General features: G+C 48.0%; 1 protein-coding gene across 3 annotated transcripts in view; it reads left to right on the forward strand.

The window, feature by feature from the left end:
• The window catches only part of daam2 (dishevelled associated activator of morphogenesis 2), a 113,667-nt gene that overhangs the window by 42,137 nt on the left and 56,884 nt on the right, over positions 1-14,646 (forward strand). The window contains exon 1 of one of the 3 annotated variants that reach the window (XM_036542684.1): positions 685-924. The exons of the other annotated variants lie outside the window; for them this stretch is intronic. The gene's annotated coding sequence lies outside the window, so the exon portion shown is untranslated. Of the gene's footprint in view, positions 1-684; positions 925-14,646 lie in introns of those variants that run through there. 3 annotated transcript variants of the gene reach the window in all.

Genomic DNA, 14,646 nt, shown 5'->3' on the forward strand with positions numbered 1-14,646 from the left:
CCCCAGGATCTTACTGGCTGTGATTTTCACGTTATCTGGGTTCCTCGGTGCAGTGCATTATGTGTGGGTGAGCTAATGGTTTGCTTGACTAGACTGATGTGGCTGTATAGCTTCAGACCTCCCTGTGATTCAGAGGGACTACTGGATTGGCTCAGGAGACACTGATCAGCGCTCGTTATCCTGATTGTGATTAATCGGGTTTGACTGGGAACGAAGGAGGAGGAGGTGGGACGGCTGGGATCCACAGACCTTTTCCTTAGACAGGCGGAGGTCAGGAACCAGCTGGGTGTGGCTCGGAGCTGAGGGACATTGGGAAAAGCAGGCTGCAGGGGGTCACTTCCTCTCTTCCTGCTCTCTCTCTCTGTCTCTTTCCCTCACCCTTTCTCTCCCTTCCTTTCCCCCTTGATTTCTTGCTCCCTCTTGGTCTTTCTAACTCGTTCTGTCTCCCTCTCCCCCTCTCTCTCTGTCTCTCTTACTTTCTCTCTTGCTCTCCCTTCTCCCTCTTGCCCCTTGCCCTCATCTTATTAGTTATAGATGCACATATTCATTCTGTCATATGCTGAGGAACAGTGTTACAGGGCTTGCTGTCCAGAGCAGTAGGGGTGGGGAGGATGAGCGAGGGAGAGGGGGGGTGAGGGTGAATGTCAACAGCCTGACTCTCAGCTCAGCGCAGTCAGCTGAAATCCAGGCTCCAGCGCAGTAGCACTGAGGAAGTGGCAACACAGGCCGGCCCAGGAATGTGAGGCTGCCTCAGCTTTCACCCAGGGAGAGAGAGACGGAGTGATTACGGAGAGAAACGGGATTGCGAGGGACAGTCAGAGACACCGGTGCACTCGAGCCTGGGGGGAGTCGGCGTGGGATGGTGTGGGCTTGTCCGTGGACGGGACAGGGTCATTCTCGCTCCATGGGCGGCCGGTGAAACGAGTGAGTACAAGACATTTGATCCTGATGTTGATCGCTTGCACCCCTCCCTGCTGACTGGGGCGGCCATGACTTGCCGCTCCCAGATAAGCGTGTCGTGGGAACAGGGCAGGGATGAGGAGCAGCGCCCTGCTCTGCTAATGTCCTCTGTCCTGCTAGCAAAGGAGGAGGGGGGCCTTAGGCTTCTCCCCATAAAACAAGCATTTGGGAATGGTCCCAGCTGCACCTCCAAGGGACAGTAGTGGTGGGGTGATGGAGCTGTAACGTAGTGACCTCACTGGAAGTGTTCACATATGTCTGTGTTGTCGAGAGGGAGGCCAGGCTCCTGTTTTGTGAGACTCTGACTGAGTTTACAGCGGTGTCTTTATGGGCTGTAAACAGAGGCCGTGACGGCTGTGTGAAACATGAGCGCTGTCAAACTTCACGCTCCCCTTCAATCATCTGTGACAGCGCCGCCCCAGTGTGGAGTCATGCGATGCTCTGCTTGCACACATGCGAGGGGGGGGGGATTCATTTTACCCAGCAGGCAGGGGGTGTTAGTCAGCTCACAGGCGCAGCCTGTAAGAGCATGCCATGGATCTTGTCCTCTGATGGGGACAGGGCAAAGAGACGGAGGATTGTTAAGAGTTTTGAGGCATTGGGAATTTCAGGAATTCAGGGAGGAAGTGTCAGGCCTGACTAGGACGTTTTGGTCCATAGGGAGGTTAGGATGACCGGGACCTCTGCAATCCCATCACCCCTTCGCCCTCCCCCAGCCCTCAGTGTTTCTCCATCCCGAAGTCCAAACTCAGAACAGCAAGTGCTGCCGGATGTAGAGGTCACACTAGCGCTGCCTGCTGTCTCACAAGGCGTTGTGTAACCAGCATTAACATTCTTCCCTCTGGGAGTCATGCTGCTGCTGTCTCTGCTCCCTTCGTGTGCAGCATGGAAGCCACACTATGGCAAATACCAGTTCTATCACACTAATGTTAAATGCAACCTCCTTTACCTCTGGGACCCTGTGGAGCTCACAGCAATGCTAACAATAACCCGGCCTTAAATCCCCCCTGGGAAACAACTGTGCTGTGAAGACCCTCCAGCACACAGCTGGCCCTGTCCAACTGCTGTCACGTCCACCTTGATGAGAAGACTCCATTTCAATCGTAAATTCCATAACTACGTCTAAAGCGGGCCAATAAAAGGTCATACTTCAGTCAAGTGTAATTCTACCCGCGAAATCAATTATTGACGCTTGTTTGGGGTTGGCCTCTCTCCTCTTGCTTTTTTGGAGGTGCACGTTTGATCCCTCTCCTGCCAGGGAAGGGCTCTGCCGTGCTGGAGCTAGAGGTGGAGTCAGAGCAGGAGGGCCACTAGCTTTTCTGTTCTGTTATGTCATCCCGGTAAAAGGCTTTGCATGTACAGTATGCTGGGGGATTTGCAGTCAGAGCAGTGAGGCCAAACTGAGGTTTTTTTTTTACGTTAACTTGGAGTATGAGGGCATAAATCAAAGAAAAGTTTTTTTTTTTTCTTTTTATCCATCCATTATGAATGCGTGAACTACTTTCCCTGGATTTGAGAGTAACGGTGCAGTAAAGCAGGAACTCCTTCTCTCGGCGTTATCTCAGCTGCTCAGTGGAGGTTAAATAATATCCGCATGTACAGAGCTCTGGGGAGAGATAGCGAGCACCGATGATACACACGAGCAGTTTCCTGCGTCAACAGTAGCTTGAATATTCTACTCACTGAGGTTTCAGCCTCTTTATGTCTGTTATTACTGAAGTTATAGCAGTAATAGTAGTTATTGTATAGTAACTGCAGGCAGTGAGAATAGTAATGATTGAGAAGTAGCCACACCAGTAATACTAGGACAGCACTAGTGGTAGTACCACTAGTAGTAGTAATAGAATTAAGTAGAAGTAGGTGTAATAGTAGAAGTTGTGACAGTAATGTAACCACATGTTGTTGAATTTTCAAAAATAGAATGTATCTGATTACTGGAGTTCCCCTCTGTGTCTTTGAAACAAAGAGAGTACAGTGTCTGTTGCAGTGACACAGTTTTGTGGCTTGTGATGTGTAAGCACATCCTATCACTGTACAGTGCTTCGATTCAGAGGGCTTTGCAGGCGCTATTTTAAAGCCAGTCACGCTAGTGGCCCTCTCTTCCACACGGCTATAATGGTCAGAGACGGACATTCCAGGCATTACCCACAAGCCTCAGTGCCCATGCCCTCCAGTCAGCAGCTGTTGACCTTTCACCTTGTGAGGACTTGGCCCTGCTGAACAATGCCCATTGTGGAGTGCCCCCAACTGCCTGCCTTCTCCGGGCTCTCCCAGATGGTCATCAGCAGGGCACTACCCTGGAAATCCTCCGTGGTCAGCCAAGAGCCAGTCTGCATCAAAACTGCCAATAGCCTGCCAACCGGAAAAATGCACACTCACGGAAAATAATGCTGTGTGTTGTGTTAGCATTGTCACCCCGTAAAAATGTTTGCGCCACAAGTATTTCCTGTCCCTTGTGTAGCTGGTTCCCTTCAGAACACTATTTCCGTCATCTTTATGATGGTCACTAACACAACTAATTACCACTGTCTGACCCTTTCATGACTAGTTCAATAGCAACAGCCTCAAGCTGCAGTTTAGTTTAGTCTACAGTGGACCTACCTGTTTGAATTTACACAACTGAAATTGACAGCTCTTTCCTGGTAAGAGGATTCTTGGTTCTGCCTTTAGTTCTCCAACCACTGGAATTAATTTTTTGAGATATGAGTAACTCGCATAGTGAAGGGATTTATTTTGATCAGGGCATAAGAATATGTTACTAATGGCTTCCCTACAACAGAGAGAAACTGCTCTGCACCCTGGGGCAGTATTGGAATGCAGATTGATGCCATGGCTTGGGTTTCACCCCAGCACTGTTAATATGTGGGAACGCAGGGCCTTTGGAATGCAGGACCCCTCCTCGATAAGTTGAAATATTAATAGCAGTAATTGCTGGGTGATCCTGTCTATTTTGGAGTCCTAAGGCCACTTTGCATCTGAAAGTGGGTCAGTTGGGCCACTGCGTGCCAGTGCCGGACACCGCTTTGAACCTGCAAGCATCCGCACTGTCCAGGTCACTTCACTCCGCAAACATGATCTCCTGTTTATTGCTTTTGATGGAAGCGGTGCTCTAAACCCCGGAGAACTGTAATCTAACATTTGCTCTCTCTCTGTGAGCAGGAGACATAATAAGTGGTTTCCTGGTAACCGCTCTCAGATGTCCTGCCTGTCTCTCACCACACTCTCACCTGTGGAAGAGGCTGTAGTTCTGAACCCTCCTTTTGTGTTACTGTTTGGTTCATATCCATGCAGCATGTGACTCATATTATCGTATTCCACAGATACTGTAAAAACTGGTAATGCATGCAGATGGCTTTCAGAACAGACAGGGCAACTGTGCACCTTTATTTCTCTTGGCCTAATTTGTTTTAATCAGTTAGGACTAATCCAGTCAGCCCTCCCTCCCTGCCCCCCTTTGAAAATGAAAGAAAAAGAAATGAGACAAACATTGAGCCTGAAACTTCAGTAAATCTGGCATGCGTGGTGCCTGTATAAAGTTCTGAAGGATAGTCGCCAGATGTGGAAATGGTTTCTTTTTATTTTACAAGGAAGGCTAAATGAAATGTCTATTAATAACATCCCTTGAGGATGAATCCCCCCTCCGTTTTTTCCAGAAAGCAAGTTTTCAAGAAATATTTTCCCTGCGAGGGAGAAGCTGATTAATGTGACCTATGGCTCTTGTAAACAATAGCGTATTATGTGTTTGTTTTGATGGAGGCTTGAAGCCATCCATTCCTTTGCACATTGCCTTGATATCCTCTGAAGTGGTTTTATTTTATCAGTTCCGGCAGTGCATCACAGGGCTTGTAACAGTATCATTGCTAACAAAAGCCTTCCATGTGTTCTGTGGTCACTTCATTAAGAACTTGATACTCTGTCAGAACTGACACGTTTGCAGAAGTTTCATCACCTTTTATCTCCCAGAACAAAATTTAAAGGTAATAATGCCTTCGCTACCGTGCTTCCTTCAGCCCTTTTTAGCATGATGCCCCTGGGAAACCATGGTTTTGTGCAGTGAATGTGCAGTGAAACTGTAATTAGAGCTCAGTAGAGCTGAGTGTGGCACTGTTAAACAGGTACATCCATCTGGACTGGTACACTGGGCTGTCTGTGCTTCTCTTCCTGTTAGAAGAAAAGAACAAGTGGGGAATTCTGTTACTCCTCCTCTCCTTCTCCCAGAGGAAGGCTGTCTCTTTCTTCTGCTGCTCCTTTATCTGGCATGGGGAGCAAGAGGGAGAAACCGGGAGAGGCACATAATTTCACTTTTTCATCTCTGCCTATCGCCACACCAATGCACGTAGGCACCCTCCTTCACAGACACTCTTATCGGCCATCACTCTGTGCCCAGAGGGTACTGGGAGATGTCAGGTCTCTGTGGAGCATCATAGAGGAAGTGATGCTCTTGAGAAATTTCACACAGAAGGGACTGTTGCATTTTGTACAGTTGATGAATAATGCGTAGCTCTAAAAGCTCTATTTCTACTGGTGGACCTATTATTTTTAGTTTATTTTTCCTCCCTTCACTCAGCTTTGTACCTGGGGTAGTGTTGTCGGCTGTTGACTGGTCAGGCTCTGATCCTTCCAGAAAAAAAATTTTAGTCTAAATATATCCCTTAAATTGGCATGTGGAATGACGTGAGGAAGATGATCAGTGTGACACACATATAGACACTAACACACACACGAGCAGGAGCACATGCACACACACATACACAAATGTGCAGAGCTTCTTCCCTGGGTCTCCCAGGACTACTCATCACAAATTCTCTCTGCCTTTATACCCCCTGCCTCTCATTTGAAAAACGCTTTGTATTCCAAAAATATGAAAGCCCCAACTTCAGAATGCACGGTTTCAAATTAATACGGAATGCAACGCCAGCAAATGTACCGTGAAATTACGTAAACCTCTCCATTACAAGGTTTGCGATGGTCATTTGTCAATTCAGCCTGTAACCTGATTCACTAGCAGCATTTTAAATAGCTGATGAGATAGTGACTTAGGAATGTGCTCAGTGCGCCTTTGTGTGTGTGTGTGTGTGTGTGTGTGTGTGCGTGCGTCTGCGTGTGTGCACACACATCTGACTGTGTGTTTCTGTATGTGTGTGTGTGTGTGTGTGTGTAATGAGGGAATCATGGGAGTGCGTGGGGGTACCTTCAGTCATATTTACACAAGCTCTGCCAAAACTGCGACACACTGTGCTGTATCTTGCATTAAAACAAACAGAGGAGAGGTTTCCCACATCAGGGCCGAGAGCGTTCACACCGGCAGGGGTTAAATGGTGCAGGAAACGACACTGCAGCTTCTGACCTCCCCGCTCGGCTGTCACTTCAAATCTCCAAACATGGTTAAACCCTCTCTCCTTCTGGCACGCACAGAAATCCAGAAACCACACAAACTAAACAAATGCAATCCTGAAGATATCCAACTCGGTTATTATTTATGTATCGATGCTGCGTGCTCTCATGGGTTGAATTCCCTGCCACCGGTATCATGACAGGCTACAGCTTTTTTCCTCATAAAAATGAATCAAAGTACGTAATACGAGGCTTTTCCTCTTGGCTTGTTTGCAGGTTTATCAGGCTTCCATGTATTTCCTAGATACCAATGATATGCTATTTGGGGTGCACAGTAAACAGCACTGTATCCTTTGGCCATATTTCATAGTGTTACACATTAGGCCCCTTCCCTGCACCTCAGCAGTTCTCCCATGGTCCCTTCTCAGATGTCCAGCAAGGCTGTCCTGCTAGGCATCCAGCCAGTAATGAGAGAGGGCTGTGGGGGCGGAGGTGAAGATAATATGAGGTCATCACGACAAGCCACGCTTCAGTGGCAGCACCGCGATTTTCCTCTGGGGGTTAATGGATCCAATTAATGCTGTAATGACAGCAGCCCACCAAAGGCGAGGGTTGATTCAAACGGGTCGGGTACGGGTTCTGCACATGCTGCGGTGGTGCTCTGCATGATGGGAGGTCCCAGGAGCTGGGAGAGCGGTTGAGTAACACCGGTGGTTATGGAGCCTGGGCAGCCCAGACTATTAGTCACCCTGACTACAGACAGACTCAGCCATGGGCTGGTGGCATGCAGGGCTGGAGCATCAATGCCTCGTTCATCTGTGGGAAGGGGTGGCAGGGGGCCACATACACACATACAAACAATCATAGATGTGTGCATACACACAAGGTTTCCTCCCTAAGGGACGGACAGGGTGAGCAGACACATACACGCTAAAAGTGCTGAACACCCCAAAAATCACTGACATTTACACAATGCTCCTTTTTTTCTCAAGGTTTAGTGACTGCTTTAGCGATGGTTGAACTTTGTTGATTGGTGCAGGTTCCTCTCACACACATGCTCTAGTAGACAGACATGAACCAGCTGGTGTGCCCCAATCCCATTCACAGGTGCCTCCCCAACCTCCCGAGCTTTTAAACAGCGATGCTCAATTTATACTTATGAATAAAGCACCATTCCGCATATCCATCCAGCACTGGACAAATGCTTCCCTTCCTTGTGACAGTTGATGACAACGCAGTTAACCCCAATCAGCCCCGTGTCATCATCCAGTCAGCGCCAATCAGGATAGGACATGCTCCAGTGATCCATGCTGCTCTAGTCTCACTCAGAGCCCTCTCTTTCTCAGCACAGGTTCCTTATCCTGGCGTCTCTGTGATCTGGCCTCTTCCTCTGCAGCCTGCATTCAGCTACTGCTAAGGTTTTGTTATGTAAGGCTTTTGTAGCTGCCCTGCCTGATCGCCCCTCTAGAATGTTATTAATTTGCGGCGCTAGAACAATGGTCTTTCTCCCTTAGCTCAGTCCCCCATTCATCCCACAATGCCAGCATCCTGTGTACTTACAAAGTAAAGCAGGGAGGGGAGGGGTGGGGTTTTCAGGGGGTAGAGGCCCATCTCCCACGGCAAAGAGAAATGAGAGATGAAAGCGAGATACGGTGAGAAAAGGCAGCAAAAGCAGCCTGAGAGACAGATCTGTGTTTATGGCAAGAGCACTGCGTTAATGAATAAATGAGAGGGTGGTGGGGGGTGCACGTCTCACGCCGTCGCAGCCTCCAGTTGTAGCAGTGAGATAAGATGGAGCGAGGAACGCTCTCAGAGGGAGAGGGAGAGAGAGAGGAAAGCACACACCCCCCACTCCCCACCCCCTTGCACTGACCTAGTTCTCAGCACTGTGGAAGAGGTGATGAGGTAGGGAGCTGAATGCGAAGTGGCAGCATCCCCCCCCACCCCCCGCCCCCCCACACCCTATCCCTCTCTCACTCTCTCGCTTTCTCTCCTGTTACACAGCAGTTACACAGGGAGCTGGCAGCATGTTTTGCTCCACTCCGGGGCCTGTGTGTGTGTGTGTGTGTGTGTGTGTGTGGGTCAGTGCTATACTTGGACAGTGACAGTTCATGCGAGCAGTCAGTGGTCATTCATCTCAGATCCTCTGCCACAGTGGGTCTTGCATGTTGATATGCTCTTTAATCTTATTTCATGTAGTGCCCTGGCATTTCTCTTCCTTTCAGGCTGTCTTTGTGCCTTCTCATGGTGTTACAGGAACAAGGGCGTCACTCATTACACCGACCCCTGTGCAGTGTGGCCTGATAATCACTAGCAATGAGCATATAGGCATGAAGCTCTCTTACATTCGACAGTGAGTACATCGAGTGGAGTGACAGTGTAACATAGTGGTAAGGAGTGGGGCTCATAACTGAAAGGTTGCTGGTTCAATTCCCAGCTGGAGCACTGCCGCTGTACCCTTGGGCAAGGTACAAGGTACAAGGTACCCCAGAATTGCCTCAGTGAATATCCAGCTGTATAAATAGGTAACATGTAAAAATTGTAACCTGTGTAAGTCATGCTGGATAAGAGTGTCTGCTAAACGACCATAATGTAATGTATGTCTGTGGCTGAAAAGCTTGGAGGAAGGTGAGAACAGGATTGGTGGTATATTCTGATGGACTGTTTTAGGGGTGCCTCACGCAGAGTGTGAGGGATCATCACGTGTCTCTTGTGGGTTACTGGCACTTCTGTGTATGTGGAGAGAGGGAGACAGGGAGAAAGACAGAGAGAGAGAAAGAGGGGCCGTGGTGAGGAAGATTGGTTGAGAGGGAGTGAAAGGGAGAGAGTGATAGGGGGACACTGGGGGGCTGTCACAAAAAGAGATCCGGGCCATTATACAGTGGAAACATGGGCCATGATGGGAAATGGTGATAGCAAATGGTAAATATTGGGTAATGACTCTACACAGTGGCTGAGCAAGGAATCAGGAGATGGAAATGAGACAGAATTGGATGTGAAGATGAGCAATACTGAACGATGGATTATCTTCCGAAAACGGCAAGCCACAACAAGTGAATTAAGCCCATTATCCGGCGTTCGTCTTTCATTCACAATCTAATTTAACAGGCTGCGCTTTTCCTTCCCCTGCGTGTATGGCCAGGTTGTTGATTCTTGAGGTCAAGATGTCACAGCAACTGACTAACACCACAGAGCTGTACAGCAAGTCGAATAAACTTAACGGCAATGAATGATTTAAACATCTGTCAGGTTGTGTTTACTGGTGCTCGCTGGCTGTCTTCATCAATAAAATATATTCACTGTTGAATTAAAACTATGGTGGTTATTCCCTCGTGAAACAGTTTCAGATGCTGCTGCACTGTACGTTTACTCCATTGCGGATTACTCCATTGCCCTCTATTCAGTACAGTCTGTAGTCATGGTGTGGTCCTTATTGGTATCCTTTTAAACAGTACTTTTGCAAAGGCTACAGCTGGGTCTGTTTATGTAGAGCTGAAACCCAACGCCTTGTTATTTCCTTGTAATAGTGTAATGTAGGCCCAGCTCGTGTATGCTAGATAAAAACAGCATGGCAGATTTACGCAAAGTTTGTCATTACCAAACATGCGGGGCTCCAGTTGAAGAGTGTACTGTGTCGTTGCTGAAATCTTCTGGCATGAGGACTGGAATTCCAAGAGGAGCAGGAATTCTGGGATTCAGTACAGAGCTTCTCTTGAAAACATGAAAAGGAGGCTTGTGCGAAGGAGGCAGAAATATCTGTGGTGGCACATTTTATGTACATCCTTCTCCTAAAAAAATAAACGGTGCTCAGGCTATAATTAAAATAATGATGGATTGCATTTAAATTATATTACATTTATTCATTTGGCAGGTCCTCTATCTAAAGTGATTTACAAGGCCATTATGACAAGCAGCATCAGTGCAGATGCTAACCTGGTAATCATGGGCAACCATAGGCAACAAGTCTGGGTTGATGGCAACATACCTGAAGTTCAGTACTACGCTAATACTAAGTTCACATACAGGGGAATGTTGCCAGAAAAAGTACATAGTACAAGATGGGTTTTCAGTCTGTACCTGAAGACAGCGGGAGATGTTGCATCCCTAATCAGTGTCGGCAACTCATTCCGTTGCTGTGGAACCAGAGTGAAATGGCAGGACCGGGTGGCATTACCTCGGGTGGGTGTTGCAGCCAGGTGAACCGAGGTAGCTGAGTGGAGCAATTTGGCTCAGTTGTAGGGTCAGACAAAGGGTTGTAAGCACAGTGGGATTGAAGGAATTTCTGTAGCATCTTTCATGACTCACAAAGGTCTTTACATGGATGGTGGTACTCAACTGGTCACCACACATCAGCTGAGGTGGTGGGAGGAAAACATTTAGTCAATTAAACTTTTTATGATAAATGTCATGGGATCAAGAGTGAGGAGCTCAGTTTAATGCCTCATCCAAAGGATGGGTGGGCCTTAGTTCCACACCTTCTGATCAGATGATACTTCTCCATGGTGACACTATGCAGGCAAAGCTTCTCCCAAGAGGTGATTACTGGGCTGTGCTTCAGAGAGCCACATTTGTTTCCCAGCCCTGCTGTTTACTGTACTCCCTCATTTGCTCCTATAACATCAGGAAAGTGCTGCTTTAAGCTTCAAGGGTGGCATTGAACACTTCTGGCTACTTAAATAACAGAATTGAATGAGAGGATGGTCAGACATGGGCAGACAAAGGGAGAGCTAGCTCAGCTCCAGGCCAGTTCTAATGCAGAGACATTCACAGGCCTGCCCCTTGGAGTCCATGCACTGCACACCCCTGTGAAAACTTCAGCCATGCCCTGATTTTCCTGCTGAACCATTATGTCTAATTGAGACAGGATGGGCAGTCACTGCCGCCCCTCCACCACCATCACCCCCCCACCCCCCAATCCCCCTCCACCCCGCCCTTCCAGCCCTGGCCGTGCAGCTTCCTTTGACTCCACAGCTGGGAGGGGGGGAGTAGAGCTCTTGGCCTACTTTCTGTGGAGGCTGGAACGAAGCCAGGGTCCCTTACTTCTGGGCCGGCCGCGTGTGGCGTGGATGAGGTCGAGCTCGAGGTGCTGGCTGTGACGACGAGGTGCACGTTATCTCACTCCGATAACTGACAGCCAAAGCTGCTTGTACCCCTCAGGCACCGTGGGGGGCTGTAGTGGGGAGGGTGCTGTACTGAGAATCATGCCAAAGTAATTCTCCCTGATAAGGGGAGCTCCGCAGCAGAGCGGTTTGTGAATCTCAGGACCTCTGTTTCAGTTTGCTTCAATAGTACAGTATTGGCCATCACCACAGCTATTTTTGGTCTTCCTCATCAGTGATGCCTTTGAGAGCATTGAGTGGATAATGACTGTGGTTGGAAAGGCTGATTTAGAGAGTATATGGGCCTGCTGCATCTCTTTGCAGCAGTGCTTCCCCAGTCCTGGTTCTGGGGTAGTCCCATGTATGGACTCTTTTGTTCCAAGCGAGTGCTTGTGCCAATAGATTTTGAGCTGGTAATTGAATAATGGTTTGCGGTTGACATTTCTTGAAAGTCATCTGCTTAATGTCATTGATGAAAGAAATGTGTCATTGAAAGCAGTGCATGTGCTCTAAAAAAAGATAGAAGTAAAGGTATTTGATGGGGAGATTTTGATAACATGCGGCCTTTAGAAACAAATTAGAAATACAAATAAGCATTGAACTAATTGAATTTAACTCATTTAATTACAGTAAGTTCAATCCAGTGGAATAGGGCCCATTATAATGAATTTATCAGACAACTGAGAGTTGAATACACATATATTTCAGAACTACTTTGTGTACTTTTAATTTTTTTTTTAGCACAAACGCACCCCTAGAAATTCTTTTTTTTTTTTTTCTTCAAGGACTGTAAATGGATATCACTCAAGAGATGTCCAGCAAAAGTCTATATTCAATTAATTGGTGATCAAACCAAATCAATTGAGAGGTCAATTGGAACACCACATACAGAGATTCCTCAGGATCAGAAAACATTAATACGCCTGTGCCTGCTGGCACATGGTGTTTTGGCACAGGTTCTGTTCATTCATGAATAAATGAAGAACATCTCTTTTGCCTCCACTACGGAGAGGTGTGGTGTGCTAGGTGGAAATCCGAGCAGATTGTTGAGAAACAGTGTGCGGCAAGGCGGAACAGATGTCTATCACTAATGAGGGTGAAAGAATAGCTTACAAATAGCTTAAGAAAAAAAAGTCATTTTTCCTCTAAAACCAGGACAGCTCTGAGGTTAATGAAATCAACCCGGCTATTTAATGGCCATCGTTCTGTTCAGCTACAGTACGAATGGCAAGTGAAAATCCAGCTCTGTTCCCAGATCTGTGCACATGATATTGATGGCCCCAGTGGTGGTGAGAGCCTTTCCACCATGCCGTGTAGCTCATGGTAAATCAGTGCCATGAATCTGATGTTGATTAAAAGGAGCATCTGTATTTACAGGCTGAGCGATGGACACATGGGGCAACTCAAAAGACCAAGAGTCAGCACAATGCAACTTTCTGTGTTTAGGCCAGACCACAATGCTGAAACAATGCTGGAACAGCACTGGCACAGACACCCTAGCCTGTCACCTCCGTCAGGACAAAGATAGAGAGGGAATCTCTCACCTCCACTGCCAACACTTGTCACAGTCGTGGTCCTACAATACACTCATGACCGTCTCACGTACACACTGTCATACGCTGTCATGTCCAGGTTCATTGTTGGATTGTCCCCATCTTGACAGCTTTTTCCGCAACAGAACTACGGGATTTTCTGTGATTTGGAGTGTGTTATTGGCAGTGGAGCTGAGGGGCCTAATTGAGGTTTTGGCACAGAGTTGGTAAAATGGGTGTTCAGCATTAAAGTGCAGACCTCAGATGAAGGAGGGGGGGGCTTGGAATGTGTTCTTTTTGTTCTGTGTCCATTCCAGTGACGGCTCAAAGCCCATTGCTGCTTTTTTGTTCTGTCTTTCCCCAAGAAACTGAAAGTACATTAACATGCTTCCTGAAACAGGGGTCCGGACTTGGGTGGAATGAATGGGTGGAATACCCTCAGGGCATCATTTTCACACTTCAAAAACCCCACCCCAGCACACCCTGCCACCACTCTCCATGTCCCTGCTCCTTTGACCGTGTCCCCATTGCTTCCCTCTTCAACCACTCAATCAATACACATTGGGAACTAGCACATCCGTCCAGTGTTTTCCACATGAGTGGAGCCCAGCAGTGCACTGACATACAAATCCTCATTTGTCCCTCACCCCCCAGCTCCTCTTCTCATTTTGGGGAAGCTTGGAGAGTCATGAGGAGGTGTACCCCAGTAACAGATCTGCAGCCCTGTGGAGAGGAACACATGATAGAGGGAGAAAGAAAGCTGGGAGTGTGAGGGGTGAGAGATGAAAATAGAGTGAGAGAAACGGAGAAACACAAGAAGATATAGAGGATAAAATGTTTTCACCTCCTTGCGGAACAGAGCATATTCATAAAGAATTTACAACTGCGCTATTCTTAGTAAATGCAAGAAAAACCCCTCCTGCGCTGTGTTTGAACCTCCGTATTCAGTAAGGTGTCTCCAATTAACAACCAGGCTTTATGCAGAACTGTAAACTAGCATGCTAGCACCTCATTAACATGCCTGGGAGGTAAAGGGTCTACAAAAGGCAATGAGGAAGTTTTAAAAGGGACTTCATCTTTTTCACACACATTATTCTGGGACTGCTTCAATGGATGTATCTGTCATGTGATGAGCAGGATTTCACAGGAGAAGCAGTGAGACCTCTGCGGGTTGCACTGCCTCTCTCTTGTGTGGTTTGATCATGTCTCATTCTCTGTACCACATACCCTATGCATCACCTTTCCACAGCCGCCCACAAATCCTCCTGCATGCCTTGTGTACGAGGCTGCATTGTGCAGCAGTGTTATTCAGCGACGCGGCCTTTGACAACAAAAGGGCCGTTTACTCGCTTCTGCATTTTTTTGTGATTTTTGTGAAAGAGCGCGAGAGGCACGGCTGGCTTTGGTGCCATTACTCACACCCTGATCCGCGCGGGCTCCATTGTGGCCCTGAACAGAGCGGCATTGTGGGCAGGGCCCCTTTCCAGTGTTCCAGGCGGGGCGCGGGCCCCCGGCGCCTGTATCCTCATCCTGCCGCCGGCCCGCCATTGCCCGCTCTCACACAGGCAGGGCTGCTGAGAAGGCAGGGAGGGCACGGTGCCCGGCTCTGCCCCCCTCAGATGCCAGCGCTCCCCGCTGCCACTCGACATTGGGCGAAGAATCCAAGCTCTGATTCAGACCTGCCACAAAAAAAGCCCCCCTCTCCTCTTCTCCCTTTCTGC

The sequence above is a fragment of the Megalops cyprinoides genome, chromosome 12 (genome assembly GCF_013368585.1).
Source record: "Megalops cyprinoides isolate fMegCyp1 chromosome 12, fMegCyp1.pri, whole genome shotgun sequence".
In the NCBI taxonomy this organism is placed as follows: domain Eukaryota; kingdom Metazoa; phylum Chordata; class Actinopteri; order Elopiformes; family Megalopidae; genus Megalops; species Megalops cyprinoides.